At 36.6% G+C, this 15,398-nt stretch overlaps 1 protein-coding gene across 1 annotated transcript in view; it reads right to left on the reverse strand.

Moving 5' to 3' along the window:
• LOC146448733 (uncharacterized) overlaps positions 1 to 14,856 on the reverse strand; it is a gene marked incomplete at its 3' end in the record, with an annotated part of 32,802 nt that extends 17,946 nt beyond the window's left edge. Inside the window, exon 1 of the mRNA XM_085102380.1 lies at positions 14,786 to 14,856. The remainder of the gene's footprint in view (positions 1 to 14,785) is intronic.
• Between the last annotated feature and the right edge of the window lie 542 nt (positions 14,857 to 15,398).

A 15,398-nucleotide genomic window follows, 5' to 3' on the forward strand; every position in this document is an offset into this window, starting at 1 on the left:
TTTCCATGGACATTTTTCTCAAATCTGTGACTTTAAACGGTGAGCAAAATACTAGCAGTGTAATTTCATACAAGTAAAGTTTCTCCCAATTTTCTATCAAGTGTTGTTCCACAGAATCCATAATTGAAACAAGCCATATTTAAATTCGTAGCCGATAAATTTGTTATGGTACCTACTAGCCGTTTTATTCGTTGAGTTGATTTTACGTCCTTGCTTTTTGTCCCGTAATGGCGGCTGATGGTGAACACATGCACTATAGGTTGACTTATGAATAATTTCTGCTGTTGATTAAATTCTGATTAAATTGATATAAAGTTTACAGCTTATCGAACAAGCGAGTGACATTCAGCCCACAGCGATAACACTTTCATTACGCAAGCGCATTCACGAGTTAAAAGGAGCGAAACATGCTTAAATATACTGAGTTCTTGACATCGCAGCAGTTAGCAGTAGTAGCTGTTCATACACTGAAGTTATCTATATGAGAATGGAGATTCCAAAACAAAGGTTGGATACCTTAGAAAAATTGGGAAGTGCTGACCCACCAGAACCAATAACCAAATTTTCGGAATACATTGATACGTGTAACATTCCTGTAAAAAAAATTAATAATAATAATAATAATAATAAAACAATAATAATAATAATAATAATAATAATAATAATAATAACAATAATAATAATACGATACTGCAGTCAGCAATCTCAACCTTATTTTAAAATGACTTATGCGTTGGGTAGATCAGAATACTATCATGGGTACTCCAAAATCAAAATTTGATTGGACATAGAAAGTTGGGAATTTCAGTCACAAAAAACTTATTACCGAATTTTCAAGATACAGTGATAGTAAGTTGTTACATTCCCGCCAGCTGTAGGCTACAGCTGTACTAAGTAATAAACAGGAACAGGAAAATTGTAATACATACACAGTATAAGGTCAAATACCTTTCATTACTGCGCATTTCAATACGGACTCAACTTACAGCCATCAATATCAATCATAATTACGGCAACAACTGGCTGACCGAAAAATACAGGAACCGACAAAGTGGATCGAAACCCGCCAATCACAGCGCAGGAATATGACGTCATGACCGCGTTGAGCCAAACGTTATTGTTTCAAAGTGGTCAACTGCGGTGATTTGACAGCAGTGTAAAGCGCAATGGTTCGGTTGAATTTTGAACTTCATAGTCCGCATGTTATTGAAAGACGCAGTAATCTTGCTTGGGAAAAATTTCTCTTCACAAACACATCAAAGTCGTTGAAGCTATGATGTTTACATACATACTTTATTTGATAAGTAGGTTGTGAAAAAATATCACAGCCAAAGCTGATGCGGATCCACTATGAACAAAGTAAAACTACAATACACAAGAAAAATAACAAAGCAAGAAGAGAACTATTTACACAATTATTCAATTGCAATTAAAATTTAAAATATATTTAAATAAATGAAAATTAATCTTTGGATTTATTTCAAATCATGACAGATTCTTTATTGAAAGAAATGCATCAACATGCGAGGAATTCTTTTAAAGCGTTGTAGGTTGCCTGGTACCTGTACATTAGCATGTCTATAGCACTTAAGTTTACTTTTATTTTAGTTAATAGTGAAATGAAGGTTTTCAAACTGATGCAGACTTTTAAATTGAAGTAAATAGACAACGCAAAAGGAAGTAAATATTCTTAGTGTGACCGAGTTGGGATATAGTTTGGATTTTTATTATGGCCAACCAACGAAAGATTCAGTTTCTCATAGCCCAAACGACTCAATTTAATCATTACTGTTATTTTTCTTTTGAAAAGGGTTCCTGATTCATCACCTGCTTCCTTTTCCCAGGTGTTTCTAAGTTTTAATAATGTTTGTCTGTATCTGACCATGATAATGACGTGGAAAATACCTTTTGAGACGGTTAAATGAGCTTGTAGCGGGGAACATAAAATCAAGGCTCGTATTCCTGGAATGTTAATTGTACAGTTACATTTTCATTTCAGTGTGCAGGGAATACTTTAAATTTGTGACCCAACTTACTGACCCACCTTCTAAGGGGGAGGGGGCAATGGGAATGGCCTATGATTAATTAATTTAACAACTTAAGGAGAGGCTAAGTCAACAACACAGCTCATTCTATTTCTGTTCTCTATGTATCATTAAATTATAAAGTATCATAAGTCATCTAATGTACTTCTTATTATTCAGTCATTTCATTGTTATTATCATTATTATTGTTTCGGAGACTGATTATTATCACTATTGATTAAAAACTAAAAGCAATTTTCATTACAATCCTTATGTATCTAATTTTCTTAGGGTTTCGCATTAGAGCCACCACAATCATCGTTGAAAGACCACGGAAATTGTGTTAAAGACACTACATACTTGACTATGTACATGTACATGGCTAGGATAAATTAAAATATTATTACTATTAATATCACTTTAATTAATTAATTAATTAATTAATTAAAATCAAACTCTGAAGTTTTAAACATTGCATACTAGGCAGTCAGAAACTTGTTTGTATTTTTATAGTGCAGAGCTGAAGTATATTTATTGAATAAGGCTTAAACAAATTAAATGCAGAAGGCAAACTTGTCACTGCTACTCACTCAGTTTTTGATTCTGGGTAATGCCTCTCATACAAGCAATGAGCATTGAAGACTTACAATGTCGTTTTGTGTGGGATCTATTTTAAATTACCGGCGTAATGCATGAGGACATCACTCCATAAGCTGACTGAGACAATTGAGAGGTTCCATATTTTGCTATTTTAACATCAAGGATGTTACGTTTTTTCTCTGAAGGTAATTGTCTTTAAATAGATCGATAGATTACATGTAGCGATCCGTTTTCGTCTTTTGGGCTTTTGGGTGCTTTAATAATGAGATGCATGCCAGCATGCTTATAAGGGGCAGAGCTCTTTTCCCTTTTCAGAATGTCACTGAGAATTACTTCTGCCAGTTAAGGAGACAGTAAATTCTCTTCGATTTAAAGTACATGACTATACATAAGTTAGGATCTTAATTTCTTTCCGAACAATTTTCTACATCATAAACGAAGAGCTGAATTTCCATGCACTGATCTTGGTGCAAGAGGCTCAGACTGAACTTGATCACCATTAACTGGTTGCTGCATAACTCTTTCTCGACTGTTGCGGCCAAACGAGAGAATCAGAGGTAGGTTCCTCCATGGAGTTTGATTCACTGAGGAATTGGAAATGACCAGATCGTCAAGAAGAAAAAGGGGATGGGTGTATTTTGTTCCAAGCTCTGGGTAAGCTTTCATACAGGCACATAGATGCTTGCATGGAAGTCGGTACCTCCTACAGCCTGGACATTGACACTGGACATCACCTCTACATCTGCTTGCCGCCACCACTGTTTGCATTAAACACCCCTGATGATCACATACAGATATGGTTTGGGGTGCTGTCCATCTCCCAGCATTCCATTATGTGAATTACCATTCAGCAGGGCCTTAATTATTCAGGAGAGGGGGGAGGAGTTATCTTTACAGCCTCAATGACCTTCTCGGTACTGGACATTGAACTCAATATATACCTGAAAGTAATTGAGAATAAGGGCATCAAAAAGTGTTTAATTAAGCCAACACCAAGCCATCAAATTTATAATACCAGAAGGTAATCATTAATTAGTAAATTGCTATTAACATCTATATTCGTTAAACAATTTAACCTAAATGTGGATGTATATATACATGTCATAAAACATTTACTTTAAAAGTAACAATAAAATGAATAATAAAAATAATGATGATGACGATGAGAATCACACTGTAATGTATGCATATTTCTCTGGGGAGTAATGCATTATGGTTAACTAACATAAAATTATGGTAACTGGCAATTTAATTATACAATATGTTTTCATGTTATTAGATTAAAAGTAAATACTTAACAACTTTCTTAGCTATCAGGGAGGGTTTGTGATAAGCACAGTCAACATCTCCCTCAGGGAGCAATTCTTGTATCCCAAGGGGAAATCATACTTATTAACGGATTCATTTGGCCACTAAAACCCATCGTTTGCAAGTGCTAACAACAGCAGCAACAAGGTCATCACAATATGCATGATATATATTTATTAAGTTTGGCACCAGAGCTAAAAAAATGAACAAGTACAGAAATACAGTAAATACTATATTATTATTATTTGTTTGATGTTGATTTGGGCTACTGTTAAAAGGTTTTACAATTGAATGGATTTAATTACCGGTAATGCCAGCTAGTACAATGGTACATGCCATCCAGCATTATGTTATGGCATAAGCATGTCATCAGTAAAAGGAGAAAATTAATTGCTATGAGTTAACAATGAGATTATATTGTATAAACTTGATTTGAAAAAAAAAAAAAAAAATGTCAGAATAAAGGTATAATTAAACTATGAATAATATGACAAAATTTAAAGGGACTATGTCTGACCCCAGGCGCGTGCACAATTGTTGATGAGAAGCACCTTAAATTGAAATCATTGGCCCAATGAGAGTTCAGGAAACTGTTTTGATCTGTTTGGATTGCATTCATCTCCTGAAAGTTAGCTGTTTTTTTTTTTTTTATTTACAATTAATGTTCTTTGTCTGAGTGTCATCGAGTAAAATCTATGATAATTAAAATAACAATAAATAAATAAAATTTATAATTGTATTATTAGAACTGCACTGCCCTGCTTTTTGTAATCAATAGACGCGTGTATATATATAACTTGACAGGTTTATTCTCCATTAAATACTGTCTGATGAGTGCGTGAGCACGAAACTCGGAGTAACAGAGAATTTTGTCTCTTCGTTATATCTTCTTAATTAATTAATTTAAAATATTATTAGTACATAACAATATTTTAAGTTAATTATAAGTCCCTATTACAGGCAGATAATTATTTGACCCTGCATATAAATTATCTGCCATGTAAATACACCACTTTTCATGCCAGGGGTATGGTAATGCTATTATAAAAGAGGCATTTGATTAAGTCATTTACACCCATGTACACATATATCTTTGAATATGCCAGCAGAAATAGTGTAACTAATGAGTTTCTTGTTTCTTTTGATTCCTTTGCATTTTTCAGAAAGGTTTGTTAAAGGTGTGGTATGTGTTACTGACACCTGTCAATATCACGGTAATCAGGTAGTGGTAAAGTATTTTTATACCACACACAATTTGAAGGCCACATGCAAAAATTCAGGCACTTTTGACAAAAAAAAAGATTTCGAGCAAATTTTGCACTTAGCATAGTTTTCCACCAAGCCCTTCAATTGGTCTCATGATGCATGGTTTACAATAATTCTTCTGTAGGGTGAGATCGAACATCAGTATACACCACTAGATCGTACTGGGTCTGCGAAATCTACGAGCCAGCGAGCCATGCGAGCCACCGTGCGAGCCATGCGAGTCACGCGAGTCATGCGAGCCACAGTGCAAATGTTAAGAATTTTTATTTGTTTTATTTACATTCGCGTGAGAAAATTTTGGACGATTTTTTTTCTTTGTTTTTTTTTTTTTTTTCGGTTTTGTTATAATTTTGGAGAGAATTTTGCCTATTCAAAATCGCCCAAGATGCGCAAAAAAATAAAAACAATACGCAAAAATTTATTAAGGTTCAAGACTTCAGAAAAAAAATCCAAGAAAAACATACGGCTGCACCGCTACTCGAATAGGTATCTATTGATACATGTCATTCATTGATATCCACATGGAACTTCATTCAAGAAAAAAAAAAAAACAAAAGAACAGCACTTCGATCTCCGTGTGTTGGCGTCAAGAATGGTGAGTAAATCACGCCATTTTAACAGGTTTGGTCTTTAGTCGAGAATCAGAGTTATCAGCACTCTGTCGGTTGGCTGACTGCTGCATGTGGTTGTCCTTTCCCTTAGACAAGTCTTTCTTCAAAACTCGCCACTAGAGTGGCAGAGGCTGGTTTCGAGATAGCATTCGACCCACCAGCTGACGGCAAATGCTTCTGTTACGCTGCTTCTTTTCAAGTTGAATTTAGTGCGACAATATTGACTTCGCTCATCTTTGAGTACTCATTTATCATACCTTACAAGTTTGGAATGACACTGACAATCAGCCCTGACGTGTCAATTGCAGTCAACCCAGGTCACGCGTAAACAGTATTTCCAAGAATGAAATGAACGTTCGAATTTCTCTTTGTAATGTCCGACGTGTGAATGGAATGTTGGACATTTCTCTGGAAATCGTTCCGAAAAAGACGCATTAACTGAAAAAAAAAAAAGATTCAAAATACTTGGGAAACAATTGTTATTCTTGAAATATTCAATTTTGCAGTGTAAAGAAAAATTCATAGCTTTATACCGTCAATAAGCTAGGTAAATTTATATGGGAACTCTGAAATCTCGTTGGCGACTTTCAAAACTGACATGTAAATTTCAAAACTCCGTTCAAATTTCAAAAATATCGTTCACGCGTGACCTGGGTTGACTGTAACAAAAAGTATCATGGTTTCATGGTCCCACTGTAAGAATTAAATATTGCGATGTTATTCATCTTGTTCCGATGCTCTTGTTCTTGTTCTTATGTGAATGTAAATACAACAAATAAAAATTCTTAACATTTATACTGTGGCTCGCATGACTCGCGTGACTCGCATGGCTCGCACGGCTCGCATGGCTCGCACGGCTTGCATGGCTCGCATGGCTCGCTGACTCGCAGATTTTTATCACTCAATCGTACTGGCAGCTAATATCAGTCCACATTATGATCTCACCACCCACCCAACCCGGATGAAATCCGAGATAGAGATAGACAGTACCAAACCCCAAAACTATGTCCCCTACTCTTTTCAAACAGTATGTGGCTTCTATAATGTCCTTATGTACAGATTAAATTATTGGGAACATTAGGCATTGAAGACAGGACCTGTTGTTTAATCATCCTCACGAATCCACCGGAGAAGACTAGAAGGTCTAAGCGTTTGTTATTTAACAAAAGCAGCCCTTTTCTCCAGGCAGGTACAAAAGTCGGACCGGATCAACTCGGATCGCCAGTCCAGGTCGGATCAACTCGGATTGACTCGGATCGCCTCGGATCATGAAAAAAACATAAAATTAAATGAAATTGAAACTTTTACCCATTTGAAGGTTAAAATTCCGGTCAAAAATGGGCCAAATTAAGAAAGACTCGCAACGTTTCTCCGTGTCGTGCTGTGTAGTCAAGCCGCCATTTTGTATTCTAAGTGCCAGTTTCTCTCGGACTCGTCTCATGTTCATCCATCCCTGATCCTGCCGCGTCGATCTCCACAATCATGGACCCAGATGAAGGTAAAATCTAGTAATTAAAATTACTTGAAATACCTTTCGGATCATCATCCTCCTCAAAAAACTATCTTCAGGATCTTTGAAAATCGTTTCAAGTTCGTTAGTATAAAACGTCAACCATTTTGGACTGAAATCCCTTGTCGTCAAGCAGGCCAAGTTTAGCTAAATCTATCAACTTCCTGTTCTCCAAATTAGGAGCCAAACGGAAGTAAAGGTGAATTTCTGCGAAACACGTAGCGTATAAACAGAAATGGGTTATGACTAAAACTATCATTTTGGTGGACGGATACAAATTCACTGACAAAGGTGGCCTAGATTTTACCTTCATCTTGGTCCATGATCGTGGTGATCAATGCGGCGGGATCGGGGATGGATGAACACGAGACGAGTCCAAGAGGAACTGACACTTAGAATACAAAATGGCGGCTTGACTACACAGCACGACACAGAGAAACGTTGCGAGTCTTTCTTAATTTGGCCCATTTTTACCGGAATTTTAACCTTCAAATGGGTAAAAGTTTCAGTTTCATTTAATTTTATGTTTTTTTTTTTTCATGATTCGAGGTGATCCGAGTTGATCCGACCCGGACTGGCGGTCCGAGTTGATCTGGTCTGACTTTTGTACCTGCCTCTTTTCTCCTCAGTTTTTTTGTTTTCAAAACCCCATTAAGAGTTGGTCTGGCAGGGCTTTCAACCCATGACCTTCCACACAGTAGTCCAGCAATCTACTAACTGATCAAGCTTAAGCTGGCTAGCTACTATTCCCCAAGCCTATACCCACAGTGCATGTTTAATTATTAATAAGTAGATATTACTGTTTCAATGACAGACATTACCTTTACAGAGCCTGTGAAACACAGCTGACTGGGTAATTAACGGATGCATGTCAAAAGAAATGCAAATTAAAAACTATAAAAAATTTCATCATTAACTGATTACTTTGACTTCAATCCACGTGGAAAGACTGATTATAATTTATACTTCTGGCTGTATTAATAGTCCTACTATTCTACTAACTGATCGAGCTAGCTGGCTGGCTACTATTCCCCAAGCCTATACAACACTTGCATGCTTAATTAAATTATCACTGTTATGAAGCCTGTGAAACACAACTGACTGGGTAATTAATGTATGCATGCATGTGCAAAAGAATGCAAATTAAAAACTATAAAAATTTCATAATTAACTGATTACCTTCACTTCAATCCACGTGGAAAGACTAAAATTATTATAACTTATACTTCTGGCTGTATTAATAATATTTCAAAAAGAAAAAAAGTAGTACAGGATTAGCTAGTATTTAATTTGTCCATAAGTTTAATGGTCAAAGTATTCCTACTTTAAAATCAGGAGACTAAGCAATTTGCTGAACTGATGGATTGTTGCAGGGAAGGTTTTGTTTTTGGATATTAATGAGCGCATGTATGACTGCCTGTCCTGTAACTACAGCAAAAATATTTAACTTATAATTAAGCTGCATTAGGTATCAATTATTGCACTAAAATAAGCAGACAGGGTTCAAAGCATAAATTGTGCCTTTTTTTCTAGAGGCAGAAATCTTATTAGCAGTAACAATTAAATGCAAATTCTTACTTTTTCCAGACTTTGATTTTGCATCACCAAGTACACTCATTTCTTTCCACCTGTACAATTAAGGGACTCCATCACATGAAATGCTTGCTCAGCACCATAATGGTTTCTGGTCTTTTCTCTCCCAAAATGACAACTCATATTCTGTGGTTATGAACAATACCAGGAATTCTCATTAAAAGCCGAAAGTTACATGGATGCCTTGATTGTCTCAAACCAATTATATACTGTCCTATCTAATAATAATAATAATAATAATAATAATAATAATAATAATAATAATAATATCTGTCTGTTTACAGTTGATATAGGCCATTCTCTGATCACCTTAATCCTCCAGTAATTATTTGGCAATAACATCCAGATTGAACAGTCTTCTTTCCTTTTTTTAATTATACAATATTCTGTTGGATTAAGGACGGTGCCTACTATTGTTACTGCGCAGACGTTCTGCGCATCGCAAGATACTCGTTTTCCAATGGGTGATGCCTACTAATACAGGAATATTTTTGCGCGGTTTAAAACTATACGGAGAAAGCAGAACTTACCAAATGCTTTTGGAATCTCAAAAGAAAATTGGGGGTAACCATGCATTTTTCAGAGATAATTAAGCTTCAATTTAAGAAAAAATCCCATACATTGCTTTATATTTTGGCGTTTTTTAGAGATATTGCTGCTTAATTACCTCTGAAAAATGCGTGGTTACCCCCGATTTTCTTTTTGGATTCCAATAGCCCTTGCTAAGATCTGCTTTTCCAGCATAGTCATAAACCGCACAAAAATATTTCGGTATTAGTAGGCACCGTCCTTAATTAACACATTTTTAAAGTTGCTTATTCTTCAAGAAAGGGTGGGTAGGAGGTGGGGCAAAATGAACTTGCTATATATTTAATAATTATAATTAGCCAAAAATATAAAGGTGCCTTCTAAGCTATAGGTTTAATACCACCAGGCAAAACTAAACAATGCAATTAATTTTCAATTAATAAATTTGTACTTTTTTCCCCCACCCCTATTTTAAACTTAAATTGCATTTCAATTCTTGAACTCCTTAAACTCTTGATTATAGCAAACTCAGCCCATTGATATGTGCATGGTTGTGGAGATTTCAGATAATTAAAACACACATGTTTGCTTAACTTAGCATATTATATGGTTATAATAATTATAATAGGCTAAGAATGCTTTACATTACTTACCGTTTTAGCCACTTTATCTACCTCCACTACACTGTCAGATGTAAAACGTAACTTCCAGAAGCAATGTCTTCTTTCGTGTTCGAAAGCAGGATCACAATTTTCAATGCGTTAAACCAATAAAAAACTGGAGGGGGGGGGAGGTACTAAAAACAATTTAATACAGGGAGGTTCCGCCCCAATGTTCGACCCCTAATACCCTTTTATATACCATTTTTGGCAGAAAAGGTACCCCTTTCGTATACCTTCCATGGATAAATGGTACCCCTTTCGTATACCTTCCATTGGAAAATAATGAAAGGCCCTTTTAAATACCTAAATGACAGATTTCCCTACCCTTTCATATACTTTGACTCGTGAAATCCCTACCCTTTCATATACCTGAAGTGTGAAAGAGGTACCCCTTCTGAGCAGAGCCTCCCCTTAAAGGCCATTATAGGGAGTACCCCCTCCAGATAAAAAGAATCAAACCCGTAATCCTCAAAATTCAATGAACAATTTTCAGAACTAGAAAATTCCCAAAACATCAAAGTATGTGGTTTTGAGTTTGCCACGCTGAAGCTGTGAAAGGAACTTGTTTTCCGCATTCCTGACCGAAGAGAAGTCCTGAAGAGTCGGAGTCGGAAGGGTTCAGTGAAGAATTATTCTTTCAGTTTCAGTCTGTACGAAAACCTACATGATTCTGAAGTCACAACTTTTGGAATTATGCATTCCTCTCACATAAATGCAAACCCTTATTGGTTCTCTTTTCGAGCTGACTGGCAATAAAGAATCTGTCAACAACATGCAAGCTGCTGTCAACACTTGTGAGAATTTTTAAAATATCTTTTATTCTGATGGCATCTTACTAATAAGCAAATCTGCATCTAATAAGCAAAACTGTTAATGCAGGAAGGAAGAAAACAATTTTTTTTTCTGGCGAGACGCGATTCACAGGCCTGGAGTTATAATCGCAATGTCAACAAAACAGGCAATGATGCTAATGATGTTCTGATTTTTCTTTAATTTGCAAGCTAGACAATGATTATTTAATTGCTTTAATTCTAATCAACCAATTATTAGTGTGAATATAATTACCTTCCAACTTTTTCTGACTCAATCATGATCAAAGGCATGCAATTTTTAACCTGGGAGTGCCAGGATTATCGAAGACGGCACAACTATATCCGAAGAATTTGCCATAGACCTCTGAAGACACTCAAAGATTTCCCAAACAATTTTACCCGGTCCCAGTCTCAGGACGTGTAGTGCTAAACATTACCTCGTCCCCAGTAACTTTCCTTCAATAATCAGAGATTTTCATTTCTCATATTGCTTTGAGTAAATTTACATGTTTTTGGAAAGTGAGTCAGCTTGCAATATTGTTTGTAAAGTTTGCATTATATTACTCACATTTTCAACTAGGTGTGGGAATTCGGCCCGAAAGCATAAGCTAAAGTGTGAGATCACAGTTTTCAACCCACAGGCGTGAGACTCATGCTGAAGCCGTGTAAGAATTTGGCAGGTAAAATATTGATGCATGCATGCAGACTACTGGCTTAATTAATAGACCTTTGCTGATTAGGGGCTTCAACAACTGTATGTAGTTAATCTTTAAGCTTTGCCAGCTCAATCTTGTTTCACATTTCTCTTACTTTTCTACCAGTTATTCAAGAAAGGAAGACAACAATTGAAGCTCTGAGAGCATAACTGACTTATGTCGAATTTTAGCCCGGTTTTCAATTTCGCTCAGATTTCTCCGAATTTTTGTTCTCCCTGGTTTTGAAAACATTTTGCGGGTTTTACAATCGTGGACAAAACTCCTTGAGAAAACCAAACACGAACAGAACAAAAGCCACTTGCTTACTATTTCTCTCTTGTCAATTCTACCGCAGAACTTTACCTCTCTCCCACCCCCTCCCCCTATGCAATGACAACCGAACACAGACAGCCAAAAAACCACTCACTTACTGTTTCTCCCTTCGTAATTCTACCCAAGTTACTTCTCTCTCCCCTCCTCCCCCTTATGCAATGTTGATGTGGGAAGTGATGCTTGCCAGGAAACTGTTCATGACCCAAAAGACAACATTGAGTCAGGGGGAGGGGGAGGGGGATTTGGTAGTTTGCTTGTCTACGCGCTTGGAAGGCAAATTTTCTTATAGGTTTTGTCCACGTCAGACTCGTTGTTTTCCAAATTACCGGTAGCCTAAAAGTTTCCACTGTCCACAAGCCATGTTAAGTCGCACCGTCCAGTTGTTGTTTCTACAAGTAATGTTTGTGATGACATCATGGTTTGCTTTTGCGGTTGTAACAAGCCCAAAATACCTGTAGATCAAGGCGGTCGGGATAAACAACTTGGGTATTGTACTGGCTTGTTGGTTTCGCTTTTGTTTGGTGAAGTTTGTAAACGCACAACATCTATGGATCTTTGAAAAGTTACTGTATGAAATTGACGAATGCAGTTCACAGGAACTGGTCGAAACGATGTCCAAAGAATATTCCCTCCTTGGTAGTGATGACTGTGCCGTGGCGAAATTTGTGGTTTACCAGGCTTGAAATTCGGTATGTAATGATTAACTTTACAATTTCAAGGCAATGATTCAATAAATAAAGTACCATTAACATAGATTTTCAACGGTTAACACCAACTGCTCGTGAAAAGAATAGATCGACAGTCAGTATACCTTTTAATAAAACTGCCGTTATAATCGTTGTTAATTGTTGAAATGGCTACATTTCTTCCTGTTAATCCTGTGTAATTTCTAGTATTTTGCATTATCAGTAGTATGTCAACAAACAGGACAATTAAGCTGGATTAATTTACACCAGGAAATTGACACATTTTCTCTTGGAGAATGTAACTGTTTACATTTCTGACATTCCTGTCACGCACGTAGTAGTTTGTAACGGAATCAAATAAAAGCGTGATAGCATTCTTTTCTTTGCTTCCGCAAAAAAGACCGCTTTCGTGTGCCATGTTACAAACACAACAAGTGTATATTGAATACCAGTATTTAAATACTTAAGTGCATTGTCCTTTTGGTCATCTAGAGTCTATAATGTTATCGATATATCTTTACAAGACGGTAAAATTTCTCAATGGCATTAATACGAAACACAAATCGGCATAAATAAATACTGGACAATGGTTTTTAATCGAATTGCAGTTCACATGCAAAAATTTGGGCAAATCTGAGCCAAATCGGAAAAAGGGCTGAAATTCGACATAAGTCCCAGCCCTTCAATTAGTGAATTTATTTGCCATAAGTTATAATATTCATCATAACCCTGGCAGTTCAAAATCTGACTACGATACTGTAGGTAAAGACATAAACCACTTTTCAAATGTTGTAAGGAGAATTCCATGTAATACAAGACATTGCATCCCCCTAAAGTGAAGGGGCAGAGTAAGTTGTTTGTCTTGTATTTAAACCCAAAGCGCGGTAAATAAATTTTCAAAGAGGCAATTCTAATCTTATAACTCCAGTCCACTGAATAATTTTGAAGGTATTTTTTGTGAAATAATCTGTGCTTGAAAATACTATTAACTAATAAATGTTACTGTTGCAACCCTAAGCCTTGCAAAAATCGTGGCAGCTTAAGAGTCTTTTTTACAGCCCTTGAACCATTTGTTTCTCTTACGAGTTTTTCCATGAAAGCAATTGTTAGTAATAATTTTACAGTGAAAATTTGCACTGTATTTTTGTAAAACTTCATTGATGACAGGAGTAAACAAAAGAAATTTGAGAGAAAGGATCCTGTTGGGTGCACTTCATTGGCTGGAAACCCTATATGTAATTGACACTTCAAAATCAGTTGACCGATATAGTTCATTTTTAGCGTCACCATTAGCCACAACACGTACCAAACACAAACATGTCATACATATAATTATGTTCTTCTGATCTTTTGTTAATTTTTGACATGGTATTTGCGGAATTTCTTCGTGTCTAGCTTTTTTTTTAATGCACCCCAAATGTGTCACTGTTCTCGGTAAAAAGATGGCTGTAATTGAAACTCGTAAACCTTGTGCAAGCTCGAAATTTAAAGTCTAGTGAATCCCATAGTCATTGGAACGGCTCAGTCTCATACGTGAAGGATGCGTTCGACGCCGATTACGAGACAGATTTAACAAGCATTAAAAACATTATACGTACATTCCATAGCGGAATCATTTATCCATTGTCCCGCAGATTAGGTTTCTTCCGTGTTTGGAGTTTAAACACAGCGTTGAAAGTGTAAATTTTGCGTCCTTTATATTAACCGTAAGCTGAAATTAGTATCCACAAAACCAATGTCTGTAAGTTGGGCATATTAAATCACGCGATGCACGGTCTTACACGAACAAAATCCAAACTTGTACGAGCAATGCAAGTCACAATCGATACACACAGTGCTTTCAAAATTAATCCCCACGTACGCACGCCTGTAAATATTGCCAAAAAGCTGGCGATATTTACAATTACTACATTATTTTACTACAACTACCAGAATCCTTTTCGATTTTTCTTTCTCATTTAAATTTGTAATCCCCAGCGAGGCCCCTAATTTAAATATTTGCAAGAGACAACAACAAACTAAAGGATTCTGGTAGTTGTAGTAAATTACGCCATCGTGAAAGTGGCCTATTGACCGAGTCACTGCCGAGTACAGTGTGCAGTGAGCGATCTTGTAATGCGTTAATGTAGAGAAACCAGGTTATAGTAGGTCCCTTACCTTTATCCCTTGATAGACATTGAGTTTCTTTGAAAGGAGTCGCTAGACTTCCGAGTGCAAACAGTGCAAAGCGAGGGCGTTCACTGAGCCGATGAAGGCGGAAGTTAGTGGCTTTGAAAAGATTCACGGGTAATATGATACATACCGAGGGTGGGGACAGAAGAAACTCCAGGGGAAGATAGTGGGGCGATGACAAAACTGGCGGGGAAAAAAGTTTTGACTTTGACCATGTCCCTACTGTATGTCCCTGAGTCTCCGAGGACAGGGTACGGTCCATGTACAAGACGAATGAATGCCATCGCATGTGTGAAGTGAGCACAAATGTACAAACAAACCAAATCTTCTATCTGCGAGTGTTTTGATCAGACGTTATCTATTCAGTTGGCTCCGAGTTAGAATGCATTCTGAACAGTAACCTCATTCTTTCATTGATTTCCAGAAAAATAAATAAATAAATAAATAAATAAATAAATAAAGATCGAATGTTGAGGAGTAAAGATTGCGTGACGAACCAAAAAGAGTGTCTGCGCGGGGGGGCTAGGATTTGTGGCGCTACACCTACTCCTGGTAGGGTGGTGCGGCGAGGTCACGAAGTCCCGGTTTTAATACCCTA

The sequence above is a fragment of the Pavona decussata genome, unplaced genomic scaffold (assembly GCF_977016875.1).
Source record: "Pavona decussata unplaced genomic scaffold, jaPavDecu1.1 SCAFFOLD_759, whole genome shotgun sequence".
In the NCBI taxonomy this organism is placed as follows: domain Eukaryota; kingdom Metazoa; phylum Cnidaria; class Anthozoa; order Scleractinia; family Agariciidae; genus Pavona; species Pavona decussata.